The 22,025-nt window shown below is 41.0% G+C and overlaps 1 protein-coding gene across 1 annotated transcript in view; it reads right to left on the bottom strand.

The window, feature by feature from the left end:
* COBL (cordon-bleu WH2 repeat protein) overlaps positions 1-22,025 on the bottom strand; it is a 233,037-nt gene that overhangs the window by 137,972 nt on the left and 73,040 nt on the right. The gene's annotated exons all lie outside the window — the stretch shown is intronic.

Genomic DNA, 22,025 nt, shown 5'->3' with positions numbered 1-22,025 from the left:
CGCCTTACCTCCATGCTATCTCTCCGGCCCCATAGTTGCAGACCTTTTCAAAATAAAAATACTGAGACTCTTTACTGATACTCAATGAACAAATGGACAACTAAGAAAACGAAAGGACGCAATTTTTCAAAAGGTAGTATGTAGAATAAAATATAAAAATATAAAATATGTATATAAAAACACAAAGAATAAAAATATAAAGTATAAAGTATGAAGTCATGCGTTGGGTGAGGCCATCCAAGGTACCAATTTCTAACCCCTTAGGCTAAATGGGTCTGATGAAGCAGAGTAATGGTAGAGAAAGAATTCACAAGCAGTCAATTAAGTGTTCATTGGAGTTAGCTCACTATATTCCTCACAGTTTTTTCTTTGCCATGAGTCTTTATATCGTCTGCTTTCTTTGCCAAACTCTCCCTGGCCTGTGCTCCTAAGCTGTGTCTTACTTCCTCTCCTTTTTCTGCTTACTTCCTCTCCTTTTTCTGCTTCTCTTCACCACTCCCCAGCCTGACATTTTTATTCTTTATTTAAAACAGCCCACCCCATTCCAGGTATTGGCAGGTCTGATCATCTAAGGTGGAATTAACATCTCAAAAGAAAGATTAGGTTAAGGGGTGTTGGGGGAAGGGTTCACTTTACAGTAGTATTTCTGGCAAGAAACAGCTGAAAGCCTGTCTTCATTCCCTATGTGTAGTCTACTGGTATATTTTTTCGCAGACCAGAATGAGATAGGTATTACAGCATTTGCTTGCCACTCACATTTCCTGAATTATGAAAAAGGTTATAAATCACCGTTTATTTAGTGTATTCCACCATGGTCGGCCTCACTCAGGCTTAAAATGTGCCTTAGCTCTCAATACATGACCAGCGCTGAAGATTTGGGATCCAAGAGTTAATTAAAAATCTGAGGAAATGTTGGGGCTACACCATGATTTCTGAATTGACCATCAGACCAACAGACTGGTCCTATGTGGATCTGATGTAATGCTAGTGACTTAGCACATAACCATTTCTTTTCTATTTTCATCTTACTCTAAACTTCCTTTGCTCTCTATTTCTAACTCACATTTAAAGAGACTTCTTTTATTTTTCTTTGTTTTTTGGACCCCACCCAGTGGCCCTCAGGGGTTACTCCTAGTACTGTGCTCAAAAATTGCTCCTTGGTCAGGGGACCATATGGAATGCTGGGGATCTAACCTGGGTCTGTCCTAAGTCAGCTGTGTGAAGACAAATAGCTCTACTGCTATGTTACCACTCTGGCCCCTTAAGGAGACTTCTAAATATGGGTCAAACCTGTGGAACTTGTGCATTTAGAAATGTGGATCTCCCCCACAGACTTTTCAAGGAACACAACTGACATTAACCTTTATCCCAAAAAGGTCTTTTATTTTAGTATGGATATTTATATGTATATGTAGGTTATGAAAATATACATACACTTTCTTTATTATTTTTATTAATTTTTTAAGTAATATCTTTATTTTGCAAACATGTTTGTAGTTGAGTTTCAATCATATAAAAGAACACCCCCCCTTCACCAGTGGAACCTTCCTATCACCAATGTCCCCCATCTCCTTCCTTCCCCACCCCTGCCTGTATTTGAGACAGACATTCTATTTCTCTCACGCATTACCATTGTTGTGATAGTTGTTATTATAGACACATTCTTATTTATATATGCTGATGTTCTACCACTTCCCTCTCCCCAGTGTTCTTCAACTAGACAGTTCTCAAAGAGACAACAAGAGCACTCAGCTAGTCTTTCTTAATTCTGCTGAATTGTTTTGGGGTCGCTCTCTGGTCTGAGTCATCAGACATACAAATTTCATTTCTAGATACACCTCTATGAAAAGCCGAGATAACTATGGGAAATTTAAAGATTTTCAGTAACAGAATTCATAATGAAAATTCTAATTTTATCAAAGGTCAGTGAGTAACAGCTTCAATTAATTAAGGTACTAATTTTTCAGTTTTGGAGTCATATCAAGGTGTTCATGACTTCTTGGCTCTGTGCTCAAGGATTACTCCTGGGGGACTTGGGAGGCCATAAAGGATGCAGAGAACTGAACTCAGGTCGGTCACATGCTTCTACTGAATTTATCCCAAAGTTCTAGTGTTGCCTGTTCATTTATTTGAAAGATTTTCCCCCAGGTTACATTTATTTATTTTAAGGCTTTCTTTTTTCATCTTCTGTTATTGTCTGAAGACTTTCATTACCTCATCTTTGAGTTCACTTATTCAGTTCTCAAAAGCTGACATTTCTGTTTGCATTTTTCTCATTTCTGTTCTCATATCCACCAGTGTTTTACTGAAATGTATTCCATTATTTCTTTGAGCTCTTTGAACATCTTAAGCATTTCCATTCCGAATTCCATTTCAGAGACGTTAGCTAGGGTATTTAGTATTTATTGCACCCGAAGGAATTCTGTCTTCTCCCACAAGGTGTGATCTTGCAATGGCTTACAATGTAAATCATTTTACAACATGCTTTGAAATAATGTTTTACAGCGGTTCCTTTTGTAGTCTTAAGGTGCATTTTTCCTGTGTCACTGTCAGTCTTCCCTCAAACCAGAGAAGTTTCAAGGGAGTTTATGTGGGTGAGAGATTATCTTGTGACTACAAACGCTTCCACACACATGGGAGGCCACAAAGTTCATCCTGGATCTACTCTCTCCACAAGCCTCTGTTGTTGGGCTGCTCTAGGTGGTATCTAAGTTGTTATTTTTTGTATCATCATTTAATGAAATGAACTGACATATTATAAAATCAACATTGAAAATCTGTTGAGAGAAGCATTTGAGTTTTATTTCATTCAAAAACTTTCCTATTTTTATGCTGATAACCAATGATTGAAGTACATGAGTTTTCAGAGACCCACCATGTTCATCTGAAGTGCAAAGTCCTTACTTACGTGGAGACATGGATGCACGTACACCCTACATGGCCATCTGTTCATAGTAATCTAAGTCCCTCCTCCCTTCAATTACTATTTACCATCAGTAGAAGGTCTCAGATACCATATCAACTTGCTTTATTTTGCTCTATATGTAACACAACTTTTTCGTATTTATAGGTACTTAAAAGTAATTATTGATGGTATTGTTGACAAATATAAAATTACATAGTTAAAGCCTGGAGGAAGAGACTTATAGAACACCTTTAGAAGTAGTGGATTTATAAACTCTTGAGATGGGAAACAGATGAAAGAGAGGAAAGTCTCTGCTATTTTTAATACTAAATCACAGAAAATATAAACTCAAAACTACTACTATTCTATTTAATTAACTTTAAATTAGCATTAAGAAGGCTAGTCACTGTCAAAACCAACCAAAAGCAGATACTCCTCGCTTAACGACCTATTTAGCGACCGCTAGCACTTACAACCATCTCTTCACCGTTATTTTATTTTAAATATCCTTTCTTCATCTTGTACACTCTATAGTACAGTACTGTGGTTTCTGGTGCTTTAATGGACCTACTTTACTAACTATATTTTCTGTAACTTGTGCAAATTAAAACAAATGGAAGTTTTCAGTTTGATCTTTCTCGTTATTTTACTTATTCAGAATACTGTATTGTCAAGTACTATGCATATATTGTACTACTGTATACAGTACATGCAGTTCTTCACTTAATGACCAATTCGCTTAATGACAAAGTCTTTGAAACAGAACTTGGTCGTTAATCAATGAGTATAATAAGAAATACTGTTAAGTGGGGGAGGAGGGAGATAGAAGATGGGGGCACATTGGTGGTGGAAGGTTGCACCAGTGAAGGGAGAGTACTTTTTATGAGTAAAACCCAACTACAAACATGCTTGTAATCATGGTGCTTAAATAAAGATATTATAGAAAACAATTTTAAAAAATGAAATACTGTTAAGGAGATGAAGAAACTGGAACCTTATACTCTGTTGGTAGGAATATAAAACAGTGCAACTTCTACCGAAAACAAAGTGGAGGTCTGTCAAGAAATTAAAAACTAAACTATCTTCAATCCCTCATTTGGGAAGACAAGGACTTGAGAAGATAGTTGTATCTTATAACAGAATTATTTACAACAATGAAAAGGTGGAAAAGCTTGTGTTAATAAGATATTTTAAATGCAGCATTAAAAATTATGAAATAGCACTCCAACTTAAAGGGCATTTTGATATAAATTGTAATATGGGAAACCTTGAGGACATTATGTTCAGTAAATAAGTTAGAGATACAAAGACAAATATGATTCCAACTGTATGAGGTACCAGGAGTAGACAGACTAACAGAGGCAGAAAGCAATGAGGTAGGTGCCAGGCACTGATGAGATAGGAGAGTTATTTAAGGGGGTGGAGGGGGCAGAGTTTCACCTTAAAAAGATGTAAGAGTTCAAGAGATTGGTTGCACAATGATGCGAACTATTAATCAGCAAACATTTCAATGACAAAGGCTCAACTTGAGGTGAGAGAGAAATCAACTAGATGAGAACTTTGCTTGCAGGAGGGAGTCATTCCAGGTTTCAGTCCTAGTACTAACCACATGGCCTCTCAAGTATCACCAGGAGCAACTTTTGGGCATAGAACATGGAGTAGCCACTGAGCATATCTGAGTGTGGTCCCCAAATAAATAAACAAAAAAATGATCATTAGGGAAGAGTCTGTTATATTACTTCATTACATTTTAAAAAATGTAGTGAAGAGTAAGTCTTCTCCTATTCATTTATTGGTTCATATTTGCAAGCCTTTTTTCCATGTTTCATTTAACCTCTTGGTTTCCACCTTCCCCTGCCGCCCTCACCACTGGAAGCTTTTCTGCTGAGGGCATAAGAGAGTACTGAGAAGCTGAAAAGGGTGGAAGCTAAACCCCTTGAGAGCAAAGAGGGTTGTCCATGGTAGGGTACACCAGACACAAGGATTATGGGTAGGAAGAGGGAGAGGCTAAAGAGAGATTGTCAGGAAAATTGTCAGGAAAATTTTTCTCTGAGTGGAGAGTAAAGAGGCTTCTTCACTCCCCTAAATTTTGCTTTGTTCAAGTAGACCCCCAATACTATAGGACTGGGATTGTATATTGCTATTGCCAGAGGTCTCTACATAAACCCAAACACCCTATGATCCGTAGTTTAAGCTCCTCTATGATGGGTACTCCCTCAAAAGATTATTCCATCTAGGAAGGCCTTGTCTGCCTGTCCCGACTGTCCCATTAGGGGTCCTACTCTCACTCCCAGACCGTAGAATGTCTCTGTGCAATTCTGCAGGTGATATTCTTCAGTATAGTGTGTGCAGGTTGATCCAATATGAAGAAATGTGTGGCAGCTTACCCAAGGCTAGAACAGTAGAGCACGCCCTGGGCAAGTGACCCCTAGATGCCACCACACACAGTGGCTAAGGGTTTTCTTTCCTGTAGTAGTCTAGGCAGGAAGTGAGTGAGTCACGGGGCAAACAACTCATCCTCTTCCCCCACCCCCTCCAGCTAGAAAGTCTGGGTGTGGCCTGGCACAAAGAATTGCAGAAATTGAAAATGCATTCCTGTCATTTTGTAGGTTATCCACGTTAGCTCAGAAAACATCATATACTATGGCCAACAGGGAAGCTTGGCAGCTCCCAGGGAGCCAGGCCTCTGCCTATTCGAATGCTCCTCCTCTTGCAACTCTCCACTTGCATCTCAATGCCAGAACCTGGGTCTTGACTGGCAAGTCTTTAGTATCTTGTGAACTCCACACCTGGCATCACCAGGCTCACTGGAGGCTAGTCTAGTCTCAGTCCTCAGCTTTGGCCGAAGGAAATCTTCACCAAGAGTGACTGCGACTCCCTGACCCCCAAGACTGGTGGAGCCCAGAAAAGGGCCTATAGACAGATAAGGGTGATTCATAAGTCTCTGCTTCCCCAGAAGCATCCAACAATCACTCTGTTACACATTTTTTATGTTCTTCAGGTACTCTTTCTTTTATATTATAATTTTTAATATATTTTTTAAGTAACATGATCATATTTGGGTTACAGTCATAACCAGAACACCCCCCTTCCCCAGTGTAACATTACCCCCTTCCCCCTTCCCATCCCTCGCCTGTATTCAAAACAGGCATTCTACTACAATTGTTTTTAAGTACAGTAAGTTGTATTTTTTTCCTTAAAGAATAAAAGTAAAAAAAAGTAAAGGTGTGATAGTAGCAAGAGCCATTGTTTGCATAGGTCCAAAAAAATGGGGAAAATGGAAAAAAATCCTTGACCTGATTACTAAAAAGGCTTCACCTCAGTTTATTGGCATAAGATAGACTCTTAATATTCAAGGACACAGGACACTAAAGTCAGGGTTGATAGTAGGCTATGCTCTCCAAACACACACCTACATTGTCCATGCATGACATTCACAAGAGCAAAAAATCTGGAGATAATCCAAGTTCAGAAGGTCATAAAATTGGATGAAGAAACTATGGAATATATATGCAGAGTGAGATACTATAAAAAGATGAAACTGGGGCTGGGGAGATAGCGTGGAGGTTTGGCGTTTGCCTTGCATGCAGAGGACGGCAATTTGAATCCCGGCAACCCATATGGTCCCCCAAGCCTGCCAGGAGCGATTCCTGGGCATAGAGTCAGGAGCAACCCTTGAGTGCTGCCGGGTGTGACCTCAAAACAAAAACAAACAAAAAAGATGAAACCATGTAATTTGGTATGAGATGGATGTATCTGGAGAGTATAATACTGGGTGAAGTCAGTCAAAAGGAAAGAACCAGGTGCACAATGGCCTTTTTCAGACATGGTATATAAAGAAACAGAAAAGGAGTAACAAATGAGCAATAAAAACAGGGTTGGAGTAGTTTTCACTGAGGGGTTGGGATAGAGGAGAAATTCTGCGGCACTGGTGAGCAAAGCAGGCATTCTGATGATGGGTGTGGTGTTGCAATGACAGAAGCCCTACCGCTAATAGTATTAATTCAAATGAATAGAATAAAACATTCTTAAAGAATGCTGAGACACACTGGCCCTTTTCTACTTGGAAGCAAGCCTCGATTGAGGGTGTGTTTATGCTGCAGTTTGGGGAAGGGATAACACTGTCTCCACAACTCTCCTCACTTTGCTCCCTCCTGAAAAGGCACCATAAATTGTAACAGGTTGACAAGGCCATGAGGCCACTGTGCTCTCGGAGTGGTCCTCCTCCATCCTGTCAGCTCTCAGGGTTGTCTTCCTTCCTGCCTTAGGTCTGGGGAGGCAGCAGGCCAACGCACTCACCAGAATCAGTGCATGCTTGGTTTAGTGGGAGCCTGGGACTGAGTGTGAGACTTCTTTTGCAGACCTGGGTATTCCATACCTCTGAAGCTGAATCATACCGCTGGATGAGTGGTGCAATAGTATGGAAGATATTGTGATTTGAAGCAAACCTTAAAAAGTCTGTGTGTAGGGCCCAGAGAAATAGCACAGTGGTAGGGCATTTGCCTTGCATGCAGCTGATCCAGGATGGACCTGGGTTCAATTCTCGGTATCCCATGTGGTCTCAGAGCCTACCAGGAATGACTTCTGAGCACAGAGCCAGAAGTAACCCCTGAGCGTGGTCAAGTGTGGACAAAAGTGTGGACAAAATAACCATGCTGTGTGGGGGCAATACAACTGCTCAGTGATGACACCACGGACCATTCCTTTAAAGAACTTTTATAACTTCTGTGATCAGAGCCCTGTGTGTCCCAAAAGCAAGTACCTACCTACTCGGAAAACTTGATGTGGCATCATCTATCCAACCCTGGGGAAGCTCAAGATTGATGAGAATTTCTTTAAGTGTCCTCTGCAAGCCCTCAGTCTCCAAAATTAGACACACTGAAGAGATGAGGAACATGAGTAATGTCTTGAAAGCAATAAGGGATGGTTTAAAAGAATTTGGGGCAAGAAATAGATTTCTAAGAGCAAAACTGAAGGAAAGCAGAAGTCAGTTGAAGTTTTGTTCCAACTGGAGAAAGAGAAATTTGGTATCAGTGGCAAAAATGGTCAAGGTGAGGGCAAGACTGTTAGTCTCTCAGGAGAAATTCATAGAATGTGAGTCGTTCAGACAGATTCAAAGCGAGATGAAAATTTGGGAAGTTGACAATTTGGGAAGTTATTACTCAGAAGTCACAGCAGCTTCTCCTACTCTCTATGTACCTTTCTGTGGAAGGCAAGAAAGTTCCAAGTAGGGCCATGGAGTGGAGTTGAGACTGTCTTTCCATTTTGCTGAGAGGCCCTTGAGAGCCAAAGAGGTGGATATTAAGATATTACTTTAAATGGAGTATTGTGTGAGAGCAGAGATAGAACATGAGTGTGCTTTGCCAAGGTAGCAAGGTTTTTCTTCCAGGTGATCATCTCTCTTTTGGTTAAGATGAGACAAAAGTCAAATCAAGCACCTCCAAAATTGTCCAGCAAAAATGTCTCCCATCAGACCTTGGACACTAGTCTCAGAGCTGCACACTTGGGATACAGTAAGGTGGGTATTTCTAACTCTCTTTCAGCGGAAGGGCTAAGGAGGTTCAGAAGGAATATGCAGTTTGAGAATCCAAACACTTCAGTTTTCTGAACTTACAGTTAAAAGTTTTCTAACTCTAAGTTTTCTGAATGCGGATGTTTATCACGCAGGTGAAAAACATTGTGTGGGCTTTAAGTACATATGGTGTGAGTGGTTACTCGGGACTGCACAGGTAGCATTCCATTAAAGAGGAAAACAAAGTCTAGCCATAGCCATGCACCATGGTGCGTGAAAACAGCGAAGTGAAAATTGATCTTAAAAAAGTTCACTTATGGTTTTTAACCGTGCTTCGCAAACTTTTGAAACAGCCGTCAATTTTCAAGTTATGTGAGCAAAATTTTGTGCGGGAAAGTGTTCTTTAATTTACACCATTTAAAAAAAGTAGGTTGTACCCAATCATTAAAGAGCAACAATTAGACTATTAGTAGGACAATAGACAAATATTTTTATTATGGGCAGTTACTTCAGTTTATTTTTTTTCAGTATACTTTTTTCTGGGTGTAGACCATACTCAGCATGCTCAAGCTCTACTTCTAGCTCTCTGCTCAGATATGGCACTAAGATTTAAAGCAGCATTGTGACAACCACAGCCACATTTAAGGCAATTACCTTACTTCTTCTACTATCTCTCGATTCTCAATATACATTTAAAAATTCATGGCAGCCCACAGAAAATAATTTATGTTCAAAGCAATGCCACAGAGTTGGGGGAAAGTCAGAGAATGAATGATGACACCCAACTTTTAGCTGATATAATCTGCAGCAACAATAAACTATTTTAATATGATTTATCGGTCATTGTTTTAATTTTATAGATGTCAAGGGTGGTTACGTATACTTGACTTTATTTTGGAAGCCATTTAAGAAAAATGTAGAGGGTCACAATTATTTGGGGGGGGGTCATCTTTTAAAAATTAACTAATTCATGCTACTCATTCAAGTTGTTTAAATCACTTCTAGCCCAATGGGTTGAGAGGGTGGTGGAGGGTGGAGCAGGGTCATCATCACCCAGCAAAAACTGGGCTACACTTAGTCTCACAAGCTTCCTAGCCACCACCTTCTGAAACCCATATGCCCAGAGCCTGCTTTTCTCCCTGGCCAGTTAGTCTGACTTTGGCCTGTTTAACCTTAAAATAGCTGCTCCTCTCAACCTGTAATAAAGCTTCAAAAGATAAAAATAAAAAATAAAGACCTCAGGTTTCCAAAGTGACACCTATGCAGGTAGCTGCAATGCTAGGAACTATCTATGCCTTCATGAGTGAACCCATATCCCCATCACATATTCCTCCTCCTTCTTCTCTCTCAAATTTTTCTATAATGAATGTTGGAAAAACTGGGGCAAGGAGGAACAGGGAATGACTTAGTGGGTTTCAGAGCTCAGTCTTGGTGATGAGTGCCTGACAAGAAGAATCTACCCAAGGCTACTGAACTGTATGCTTTTGATTTTTACTCCTGATGTGCTCAGAAATTGCTCCTGACTTGGGGGACCATATGGGACTCCGGGGAATCAAACCACAATCAGTCTTAGGTTAGCGCTTGCAAGGCAAACACGATACCACTTGTGCCACTGCTCCGGCCCCTGAACTGCACAATTTTTTAAAAAGTAAAATCAGTGAGCTTTTAAAGTTTCAGTGACTAAATGCTACATCTTCTCTTTCTCCCTCTAGTGCTGTGTGGTGGGAATAGTAACTATGACGAACCACATCACTCTCTACCTCTCAGGTTCCTGACTCCTTCCTTCTACAAACCATGTCTGCTGCAAATCCATGTGCCAGATTTATGCTCAGATGAGTCTGAGTTTTGACTTGTATTCAGGCTCAAGAGCAGCAAAGAGCTGCACAGGATATCTATACCAAAGAATTCCATCTTTTTTGAAGACTGAATTTAGCGAGTTTGGTTTCCTTTCTATGAAAGTAAGTAGGGTAGTTGGTATTATGGACATAGAGACACCAGGGTTAAGAATGATTTAAAAAAAAAAAAAGAATGATTTTTACAGATTTCTCCAAGTGCAGACAACAAATCTCATAAAAGTGAACAGTGCTCTGCCTTCCACCAGGGCAGGAGTGAGGGTATCAGGAAACACAGAGGACAGGCACCAGAAAGTTCTGAGATGTCATACATGGAATCATCACTATATGCAGAATGAAGTTGTCATTTGTTAGACAAAGTTCCCTCAGAGTTGAGAAGCCACAGATTTTTATACTTTGTTCCTCATTCACATCCCATTGCTAGACTGCTTCACTGTTATTTCAGAATATAACATACATTTGTCAAATCTCTATTTAAAACCCTCTGTCACTTTTCTGTCATTTTAATAAATCACAGAGTTTGTTCGGACTCTTTTAAGTCCATTCAAGTCTTTCCTATCCAGTCTTAATCAATGGACTCTTCTTCTGGGCCTACACATACACTGCCTCTTCTCCTCAGCATTCCAATATGTCCTCCATGGATCTCACAGAAATCTTTACTTTCTGTTAAGGCTTTTACAAAATTCCCTTTAAGACCCACATTTATCCAAGAGAGCTTCTTTATGGTTCCTTTACATATGTGCTGATATCTGTTAATGCACAACCAGAAGCCTTGGTTAGTCTGATTATGATCAATCAAAACTCTAGACTTAAACTCCAAGAAAACAGGAAACAAGATTTCTTCCTTATTCATCACTAGAGACAGTAATTCAATAATTGCTCAGCACATGAGTGAGAAAACAAGCTTATCCCGCCTTGGGATTTAACAGCCACGGCAGTGTCCAATTTTGTCAGTAGCAAAAAAAAAAAAAAGGTGAACATGCAAGAATTCAGGCCAGACCTTGAAGAAGACAGATCCTGAAGGCAGAAGGATGGGCTGCAGGAAACTGGTGGGTTCCCATCCACATCACTAAGTCCCATAAACAGAGCACATGTCTGTCTGTGAGTCTATCATCAACAGGGTTTTTGTTGTTGTTGTTGTTATTTTGTTTTGTTTTGTTATGTTTTTTGGGGTCACACCAGGCAGCACTCAGGAGTTACTCCTGGCTCTACGCTCAGAAATCGACCCTGGCAAACTTGTGGGACCATATGGGATACCAGGATTCGAACCACCGTCCTTCTGCATGCAAGGCAAACGCTCTACCTCCATGCTATCTGTTTGGCCCAATAAACAGGGTTTCAATGTTTTGATGGCTCTGGGACCTGGGAAGCTTTATCTTATTCAACATAACAAGATTGGTTCTCTTAGAGCTGGGCTAATTATCACCACAATGACTCTCAGGACCTCTGATACTGCTTGAAAGTGTTTTCCTCTTGCAGCACCCCAATTAAAATAGCAATTCTCTTGATGAGCCTCCAAGCTATAATTAACATAAGCTATCTATAATACCAAACTCTACAATTTTTGTGAACACTGGCCAAACACTGACGTTGTGTATACAGCTTCACCTGACAGAATCATTTCCTGTTTTACAGACACACTGTTTGAGTATCCAACAGCTATCATGGCTTCTTAACCTCTTTTTATCAGAGAAATGCAACACTGGCATGTAATGTCAAAAAAAACCTTAGGTATTTTATTTTACTTTAAATTTATTTTTGTTCATTGTTCATTCAGAGACTTTTCCCTGTGACAATTTGTTTGAAATCTCCACATTCAGTTACCCCCGATGGAGTTACAACTCACTCTTTAAGAAGTCAGGTGTTATATGGCACTTTGATTTTAAGTTTCCTGAGAACTCTCTATACTCTTTCACAGAAATTTTCACAGAAATTGAACCAGACAATATTCCTATTAGCCAGCAGTGGATGAGAGCTACTTTCACAACATTCCTGTTAACACATATTTTCCCATGATACTTGCCTTTCTCACTGGTGTGAAATAGCTCGTTGTCATCTTAATTTGGATTTCTGTAATACGAAGGGAGAGCATTTTTTTCATGTTTACAGGCCATTCTACTGTCTTCCTCTAAGAAATTTTTGTTTATTTCCTCTCTCTGGTTTTGATTTTTTTTGTTCTTGTTTTGATCTGTTTGTTTCCTGGTTTTGATTTTTGTTATTTCTATTGTTTTGATCTTTGTGAGTACTTTATAAATCTTGGATATCAATCCTTTTCCTGATGTGTTGAATGCTTGTATTTTTTTCCTCATTCAGTTAGTTGTTTCTTAGCTTTATCCCAGTTTCTTTTGCCATGTATTCCACTTTGGGATATCTACTCCCAGGAAAAAAAATTCACTCTAAATGTCATATGCAAATATATTCATTGCTGCAGTTAGTACAATAGCTAAGATATGAATATATGTTTAAAGCTAGCATACTTACACACAAAAATGGAATATTAAGCAGATGCAAGAAACAATGTAATTATGCAATTTGCTGTAACCTGCTTAGAACTGAAAGAGACTGGGGCCGGAGAGATAGCATGGAGGTAAGGCGTTTGCCTTTCATGCAGAAGGTCATCGGTTCAAATCCCGGCACCCCATATGGTCCCCTGTGCCTGCCAGGAGCAATTTCTGAGCCTGGAGCCAGAAATAACCCCTGAGCACTGCCGGGTGTGACCCTAAAACAAAACAAAAAAAGAACTGAAAGAGACTAGGTCTAGTGAAGCATAACAGAAGAAGGAAAAGCACATGGTGATCTTACTTATCTGTGATATAGAGAATAACTGGACAAGAAAATGTAATGTATTAAAGGGGGGGCTATCTAGATTACCCTTGACCCCAGAGTGTAGGAAGAATAAGAGAGAAGGAAAGAAATTAAGAGGATAGAAGATAAAGAATTCAGTTTTACCAATAATGAGGGAGAGTGGAATAGGTACATATTCAAAACACAGGCTCAAAAACACTGAAAACATGAGATCTAAGTTGGACACATTTCGTCAAGGTAGCTGACAGGGTGGAGGAATATGAAAAATAATATGGGAACACTTGATGGAGGGAGGCTAACAGTGGTAGTGAATTGCTACTGAAATATTTTATGCCAAAAACAGAATCACCAATAACTTAGCAAGCCATGGTTCTTTAATTAAAGAAGAAAATTAAAAAAAAATAAAATAAAAGGAAGAAAAAGAGAAAGACAAAGAAAAGCTCCCTGTTAAGTAACTTTCTCATACTGACTGTGCTGGAAAGGCAGAGAAACCAGCAGCAGTCTCTCAGCTGAGTGGCCAAAGAAACTGTGGTACATCTACACAGTGAAATACTATGCAGCCATCAGTAAAAATGAAGTCATGACATTTTCCTATACATGGATGGACATAGAAACTATTATGCTGAGTGAAGTAAGTTAAGAGGGAGAGAGATAGACACAGAATAATCTTACTCATCTGTGGGATTTAAGAAAAATAAGACATTATTGTAATAATACTGAGACAATTAAGGTGAAAGCTGAAGCCCAGGCCATGATATGAAGCTTACAACAAAGTGGTGAGTACAGTTAGAGAAATAGCCATACTGATTACTATCATGACAATGGTAGTGAGTGAGAGAAATAGAATGCCTGTCTTGAAGACCGACAGGGGATGGGGGAGGAAGGGGATGGAGGGAATTGGTGGTAGGAAGATTGCATTCATGAAAGAGGGTGTTGTTTTTTATGACTGAAACCCAACTATAAACATGTTTATTATCATGGTGCTTAAAGACATTAAAAAACAGAAAGAAAAACAAAAACAACAACAACAACCTACTGGGGTATATGGTCAGGGGGATGCTGCAACTTCCAAATTTGTGCCTTGTTTCAGTATGTGGATACCTGTGACAGAGGCTGTGAGATATGGAATTGGGGTGAGGCTCTTTTAAGCAAAGCTAGATCTCTGTTTAGTGCTAGACTCCAGGTACATACCAGTCATAGACCAGAGAGTCACAGAACAGAAACTATAATCACAGGGAGGTGGCAAGAGCTGTACAGACTTAAGTTAGGAGCTGAACTTGAATAGGCTAAGACAGTCCTTTGGTTCTCACCACCCTCAGAAGCAGGGTCTCTGTTGAGGATCTGTTGTGTTCTAAGGAGCCTCTCTCCAGGAAAAAGACATCAAGACACCCACACATGCAAAGACATGTACAAGCCAGTGTGTGTAATGGCAACTCAAATGATTCACTAAGGTTACTTCTCTAGGAGTTCAGTATATTCCCAACCAAGGCAATGTTCTAAGATAAGAATTCCTTCTGAAAATAAGAGATGCAGAATGGGAGTCTGCTATTTTCCCCCCTTAGCCTTTGCTTTAATAATAAAACATAAAACAAGATACATTAAATAGATGTGGAAAGAATGAAAGATAATAATAATACCAAACTATAAAACTAACCAAACCAAGAGCCCATTGTTAAGCTACAGCCAACAGGAGAACCAAGGAATAAAGATCAACCAAGTGAAAATTTCTTGCAAAATCCCTGTATTTCAGGGAACCAGAGAAGTACACATCTCTTGAAGTTGTGCTCCAGAACACTACTTTAAAAACAGTAGCACATTCCCAAGTCAGAAAAGATGGTAATAGGCTCATATCTAGTGTAGATATTGTAAAAAGGCACATCCCCAAGCATATGGCTTTATTTGGACAAGTCATTCACGTGACTAGGCCTCAGTTTCCCTAAGAATGAACAGTGAGAATATCAGCTATAACCTGATGGGGGTAACAAGAGGAGACAATAAAAATCTTGCAGAGCTCAATGACAGGGAGTTTAACAGTTAATTTTATACTTAATAGCAGTTTTACTCCTGTCTTGATGGAGAAAGAATAGAAAGTACCTCCTTAAGATGCCCAATAAAAGCTCATTTATGCAGCAAACACATTCACAACTGACTAAAAGATCCTACTTGGAACAGAATTTCTCAGTTTTGACCTGGGGTTGGAGAAGATTTCAGTAATTCAGCATAAAAAAAGGCTGGCTTTCTTGATAGGAATCTCAAAAGGCATAATAATAACAAAAGCTATTCATAACACCAAACTCTAAACTCAGGGACCAGGATATGTGGGAACTGCGATATCGCGACACATATCAAGTAAATATTCAATGAGGAACATTTGAGAGCTGGATCCCACAGCTATTACCTGAGTCCAGAAAGGTAAGAAAGATCCGGAGGTGTGGGTCACTTAGCTACTGGCAATTACTCCAGGAGGAAGTTGAGCAGAGTAGCCAGTGCTCCTGGTATCAGATCAAAAACAAGACTTTGTGCAGTGTTGGGGCTTACAACAAAAGCTCTCTCCCTCTTTCCATCTCTCTCCCTCCCTCCATCTTCTTCTCCCCCCCCCTCTCTCTCTCCTCTCTCTGTCTCAATGGATAGCCTCCCCTCTCCTCTCCTCTTTCTCCCTCTCCTCTCCCCTCCCCTCTTCTCTCCCTTCCCCTCCCCTCTCCTCTGCTTTCCTCTCCCCTCCCTCCATTCCTCTCTCTCTCTCCCTCCTTCCCCCTCTCTCTCTCTCTCTCTCTTTCTCTCTCACTTGGATAGTCAGCCAGTGCTAGTTCTCTGCACAGAGGCCTTAAAATTCTTAGCAAATTCAATAAAGCAGATCAGAAGAGGACATTTTACTGCTTTCCTAAGAAACTTGGGGATGTTTGCAGATATTAAAGACTGTCCCCTATCCAAGACTGTTCCCATATAAGAACTCTGCTGGAGTCACAAGCTCAGCCCTGCCCAGGAGAAGAGGGACTCACCATCCTGTGACCAGTGCAGTCTGAGTAGCAAGAGGGCTTGAGGAGAAGATAAAGAAGTGCATGCGAAGGGGCAGGCCGCTGCTCCTGCTAAAGCCTAGTGACTTATTCATCAAGGTGCCACCTGATGCAGGTCTCTCTCTGGAGAAAGCCCACAGCTCTGGCTGCACACACCCTCAGGTGGCTCATAATGTTGCATGTCCCTCTGCTTACTTATTCCATGTCAGACACTTTCTACAGTCAGATAGAAAGCCTTTATTTTTTTATTCGTTTTTGGGTCACACCCGGTGGTACTCAGGGGTTCCTCCTGGCTCTGTGCTCAGAAATTGCTCCTGGCATGTTCAGGGAACCATTATAGGATGCCAGGGATCGAACCTGAGTCCATCCTGGGTTGGCCGCATGATTATTGCTCTGACTCCAGAAAGTAGATCCTTAAAGGAGCATGTGAGGGGACACTAGAACTTCTTCTTTTATTGGCACCAGGAAAGGAAACTACTTCATGTCTACCTCAGCCATCCAGTTCTTGGAGTTTACTGAAAGTTTGATCTTGTCTTCAAGAGACAGATCTTTCCCTTAAGAACCTGACCTGTGAGACAAGTACTGTGGAATTTGTTTAGTCAATTTTACCTTTGAATGACTGTTTTCCTTAAGAAAACTATTTTTGTCTCTCCACAGACAAAGCACATCAACAAAAAAAACCCTTGTTTTCTTGCAGCTAGGAGTCTAGGAGTTTGCAAGCTTGGCTGCCATCTTCATTTTCTATAAACCTCACTCTCCTGGCACTATAGATGAAGTTCCCACATAGACCAACACAGGAGACAATCGGGCCTGATGTCCTTCCTGTCTGAGTGTATTATGAAAGAGAGATTTGGGAATGGCAAAGTTCTTTTGTTTTTCCTGGTTTTGGAGCCACACCCGGTGACACTCAGGGGCTACTCCTGGCTATGCACTCAGAAATCACTCCTGGCTTGGGGGACCATACGGGATGCCAGGGTATCGAATCGCTGTCTGTCCTAGGTTAGTTGTGCCATAGCTCCGGCCCTGGGACGCAAAGTTCTACCAGCCAGAACAACACTCCATTCCCACCACTCAAGCCATCGTGGCTGTTGTCTCTATGGAAGCTACAGCTGCATCTAAATCCTTGTCCCCCTGGATTAAAAATCCTGGAGCTTAGGTCTGGCCAGGCTCTCATCCACTAGCGAGACCTATTAACTCAACCTAGCACCAACGAGTTTGCTACTCTCCCTCCCCTGCCATCAAAGCATCAACCTCTTCCTGAGGCCTCATCTTATGGAGGTCCTAACCACATCCCATCCACACTTCTGTTCCACAGCCCTGTATGCTAAATCTCCTGGTATCTGGGCTCCATGAGTCAAACGAAAAATACTATATTTTTCGTACCATAAGACTCACATTTTCCCCCAAAAGATGCCTCTTATGGAGGGAATGCTGCCTGGAGCTGAAGCCTGAGTGCAGGGGAGGAGAGCAGCTAAGAAATATGTGTGTCTTTTGGTCAGGTGCATCTTATAGAGCCCAAACCATGGTTCTTCTGCACAATAGAGCCTCTGCCTCTTCTCCCTTTCAACTAGCAGCTTTCCTATCTGCCAAGGTTTCTACCTTGTGTCATTACTTTCTCCCCTTGCTTCCTCCTCTTCATCTCTGTTCCTCCTTCTCCCATAATGCGAACAGTTATGTCAACTGGTTGCAGTTCTCCCGAGTTTCAACATGTCTACTCCCTCCCATCTCTTTTGATCTACCCTTTCTCTGCTGTGTGCTCTCCCATTTGTCTTAGTCTCTTATAGAGCATACTCCTCACTGGAGAGTATCATACTGGACAAAGTCAGTCAGAAGGAGAAGGACAAACACCATATGATCTACCTTATCTGTGGAAGACAGATAAGACAGAGAGACAAAACAGGGAAATAAGTAATACCAAACCAGACAAAGCCATGACATTGAATTATAACACTTATTACCAAACTCTGGGGAAAGAATGGGAAGAAATAATGGTCACATTATAATAGGTGATGGGCTGCAGTAGTTTTGTATGTTAGTCCTGTATATTTTGGCACAAATGTAAACATCTAATCCAAATTATAATAAAACATATTTTGGTTGTTTGGAACACACAGCTGTGCTCAGAGGTTCCTGACTCAGGGATCATTCCTGAAGGTGCTCAGGGGGATCACATGTGGTATAAGGAATCATACTCAGATTAGCTGTGTACAGGGCAAGTACCTTACTTGATGTCTTAACTCTCGAGGCCCATACTTTTGTTTCTATTTTTGTTTTTATTTACTGCAGAAGTACATGATGGTTAATAATGGAATCCAGGGGGTAACCTGGGAGAAAACCTTTGAAGTAAAGGGAGTGAAAGAGTTTAACAGCACTAACTTCAAATATCAGTACCAGCAAGAACCACTGATGATGTCATGCAACATACAACTCTGCTGAAGCCTTTGTCTCTTCACTTGGTAGGCAGCCACAGGCCTTCACTAGATGACGAAAGGGTTAAATTATTTCATTCTCCTAGAACCTGTACTACGGTGCATAGCCTCAAGGAACACTTAGCAACTGCAACTGTTGTTGGTACAGTGATGGAAAACATTCTGTTCCTGGTGACTCAAGGTTGTCAAGTCAAGGACCTAGGTTTTGCATATAAGAAAGGCCCTCATCAAGGAAAACTCTCTGTCTAAAACAATGAAGAGAAAATGAGGTGAACGGGGAAGATGAATTCTCACAGTTTACATGGCAGTCAAAAAAGCATTATAGAGTCATCTTGTTCTACTTCATATTTCTATGTTCTACAAATTGAGAAAAGAAAAAAAAGTGGATGGGACCCAGGAGCCAAGTGGTCTCAGGAGCACTGAGTGGAAAGAAGAAATGGTCAGACCTAAATACCCAACCCAAAGTCAAGGACAATAGAATCAAGAGATCCAAACTACAACAAGCTGTACACAAAAGGGACCGGTTTTACTGGCAGTCCAGGGGTCTAAGGGTGGAGGTATAGGGTGCATGCTGGGAAGAGTGGCAGGAGGCCAACACCGGTGTGAGAATGGCCCTAATTCACTTGTCACTATGTACCTGAAATACAACTGTCAAAGACTTGTAATTCACATTGGTTTCAATAAAAAATTAAAAATTAAAAAAGCATGATAATAGTGTTTTGCCACCTTTCTCCAAACTCAGTAGGAACTTCTAGAGAGCTACAGATTGTGCTGGGCTAGGCTGGGCCAACTTTCAGAGGTATAAATTGGGGTTTTTGAGAGACAAGAAACCAGAAGGCTGTGCAAATTAGAAACAAAACCAATGCCCCTCTCCAGCTTCATGATTTCAGGGTGGTACATGGAACTGTCCATGTGCACCCACTGGTAGAGGTCTGAGAATGTTGTGTTCCAGGGACAGTAGTTGTTGCAGCACTCAGTCCACATGGGGAGCCTTCAACTAAACCTGAATTAGAAGATTCTGCTGGTGATACACTGAAGTGAATAGTCCTTAGACACTCCCAAGAACAAAGCAGGAACAGTGACCAGGAGCAAGGCAAACAGAGGCTGCCTTTACGAGAACAAATGCCAGCTCTTTCCTTGTTTGCATTTCTACCAAGTCACAGTGGCATCCCGAGGGGCAGGAAGGGAAACCAGGATGTGGCAAAGGGCAAGGGTAGGACGGTAACTAACGAGTCCAACACAGTCCAGAAATAGAGGCACATTTTACCTTCACCTTTTGAAGGCTTCCCACAAAGAGGAAAAGGGGAGAGTTTTAAAGAGTCTGTTTTGATACAAATACAAGCTCTATTTTTTCCCCTTTCTCCTTCTCTGAAAGACCCTGGGTGAGGGTAGCGTCAAGTCTGACAAGTGGAACAAAAGCGGGATGAGAACAGGAAACAGAGCCCAGGAGGGTGACGTTCAGCCTGTCCCAAGGTTTCAAAGTAGCTCTGCCTATTTTTATTTCCAGAAAGAAAATCAGTCAGGTAATTTTATGACTTTCTCCTGAATCTTCATGGAATTTCTCCCTGGATCGTTTGGCCATTAATAGTCCTATGCCCTGAAACTGTCAGTGAAACTGCTCTTGGGTTCCCTCATTAAGGTCTTAATAGATGACCGTGGTAATGAGCAGAAATAAATGGACACAAAATATCACGAAGGTGATGGCATATAGTCTATTACACAAATATTACAAAATATTAAATTCAGATAGCAAGTAACTTCTTGACTGCACCAGAACAAAAAGTTATTTATTAAAGAAGTTTTTAAACAATACATTAAATAAGGTTTCTAAACTTATTACATTTATTGAAATTTAATTTTATGGTCCAGTCACATTTGAAGAGTAGAGAAGAATCGAAAAATCCCTTAGTTCATGATAGCATTCAAAAGATATGCTGCTTAAACTGGCATTGATTTTAGTTCCCAAGACCCATGCAAACCGGGCAGTTTCCCTTACTGCTCACTAACATAAATAACATTGTTTACAAGAAAAATCAAGAGAAGGTGCCAAATTGGGGAAAATAAAAACAGAGAATGGCATAGTGATAAGCTTTCAACAAGTTTCATGATGTCTTTTTCCTTTGGTGAGAAAAGAAGAGAGAAGTGATGTCTCAAATTCCTTCCAGCTAAGTGTGAAAAGAGAGAGAGAGAGAGAGAGAGAGAGAGAGAGAGAGAGAGAGAGAGAGAGAGAGAGAGAGAGAGAGAGAGAGAAAGAGAAACTAAGTGGGAACCCAAAGAAAACACTGCAGAGACATAAGTTAGATAGGAAGCCACACAGTGAAATGCACCCAGTGGCTGCTGATAAGCCCATTCTATTTCTATTTACCTTTGTAAATAACTGAAAAGCAGTGAAATCTGACCGAGCCAGCTTTCAATAGCGCCAGGAATTGATTGCAAAGAATAGAGCTTTGAGAATTTCTCAGAAAATTTACCTGGCTCCCTTTTCTGTAGGCCAGAGGCTCCTAATTCATGGTTCTGAGAAAAGACCGCCTACCCGAGAGCTCTACCTATTGGTTCTGCGAGACTATCTAATTCGGGGGCCTGTGCTTTCACAAGTTCTTTAGAGCTGGTTAAGTTCCTGCAAGCCAACTCTTCCATATTTACTATCCAAACACTTAAAATATGAATTCACAGACTCAAACATAATCATTGCATAAACTTATTTCTGCCTCCATTAAAATAGAACTTCCCCCTAAACTAAATGGAAGTAGAACATTAACAACTTTATGCATTGACTTCACTCTATAATCCAAGACACACTCAGCCAACAGAGCAGAGAGGAATATTGATGGAAGACGACGTGAGGAGAGAGGCGACCGGTCTGTCTGATTTGTCTCAACTTTTTCTCCTGACTTGAGAGCTAAGTGCTGGGTGCCTTTAATTCTCCTTTGAAAAATATGATACTTGATAACCTCCCAGTGAATCGCTGCTCAAAATAGGGCCTGGGCCTCGGAGCAGATCCCTGGGCTGGAGAAACCTGAGCTGTGCAGCTTCCCTGGCTCTGCTCAAGAAGCCTCTCCGGCCCTCCCGACCTTCACCTTCAGTCCTGTGGCCATCGCCCACCCACGATTCCCAGCAAAGCCACCTACGCTGAGAAGGCAGATGGGGCAGCAGGCCAGGGAGGGCCAACAGTAGGCTAACACCAAGGGTAAGGCCAACCCACCCACCCACCCACTACACCCAGCCTGGCTCTCATTATCTTGTGGAAAGAAAGGGAGAGAGATAAGGAGGGAGGGAAGGAAAAAAATGAGAATAAGGAGACTGGTAAGAAGAAAAGGGGCAAAGAGGGGAGGCGAGGGTGGAAGACAGCCATCACCCTTAGATCACTGGTGTACAACCGTGGCCTGTCTCCCAAGGTTAATGATAGCAAACCCTATCTTTGGGCCTCTACCTATATTATATATTATAATTCTTATGTTATGTTATAATATATATTATGCATTATATAGAAATGATACACTGGTGTCA

This window comes from Suncus etruscus, chromosome 7, assembly GCF_024139225.1.
Source record: "Suncus etruscus isolate mSunEtr1 chromosome 7, mSunEtr1.pri.cur, whole genome shotgun sequence".
Classification (NCBI taxonomy): domain Eukaryota; kingdom Metazoa; phylum Chordata; class Mammalia; order Eulipotyphla; family Soricidae; genus Suncus; species Suncus etruscus.
The sequence above is the reverse complement of the archived record's forward strand: the minus strand, read 5'-3'. Positions and strand labels throughout refer to the sequence as shown.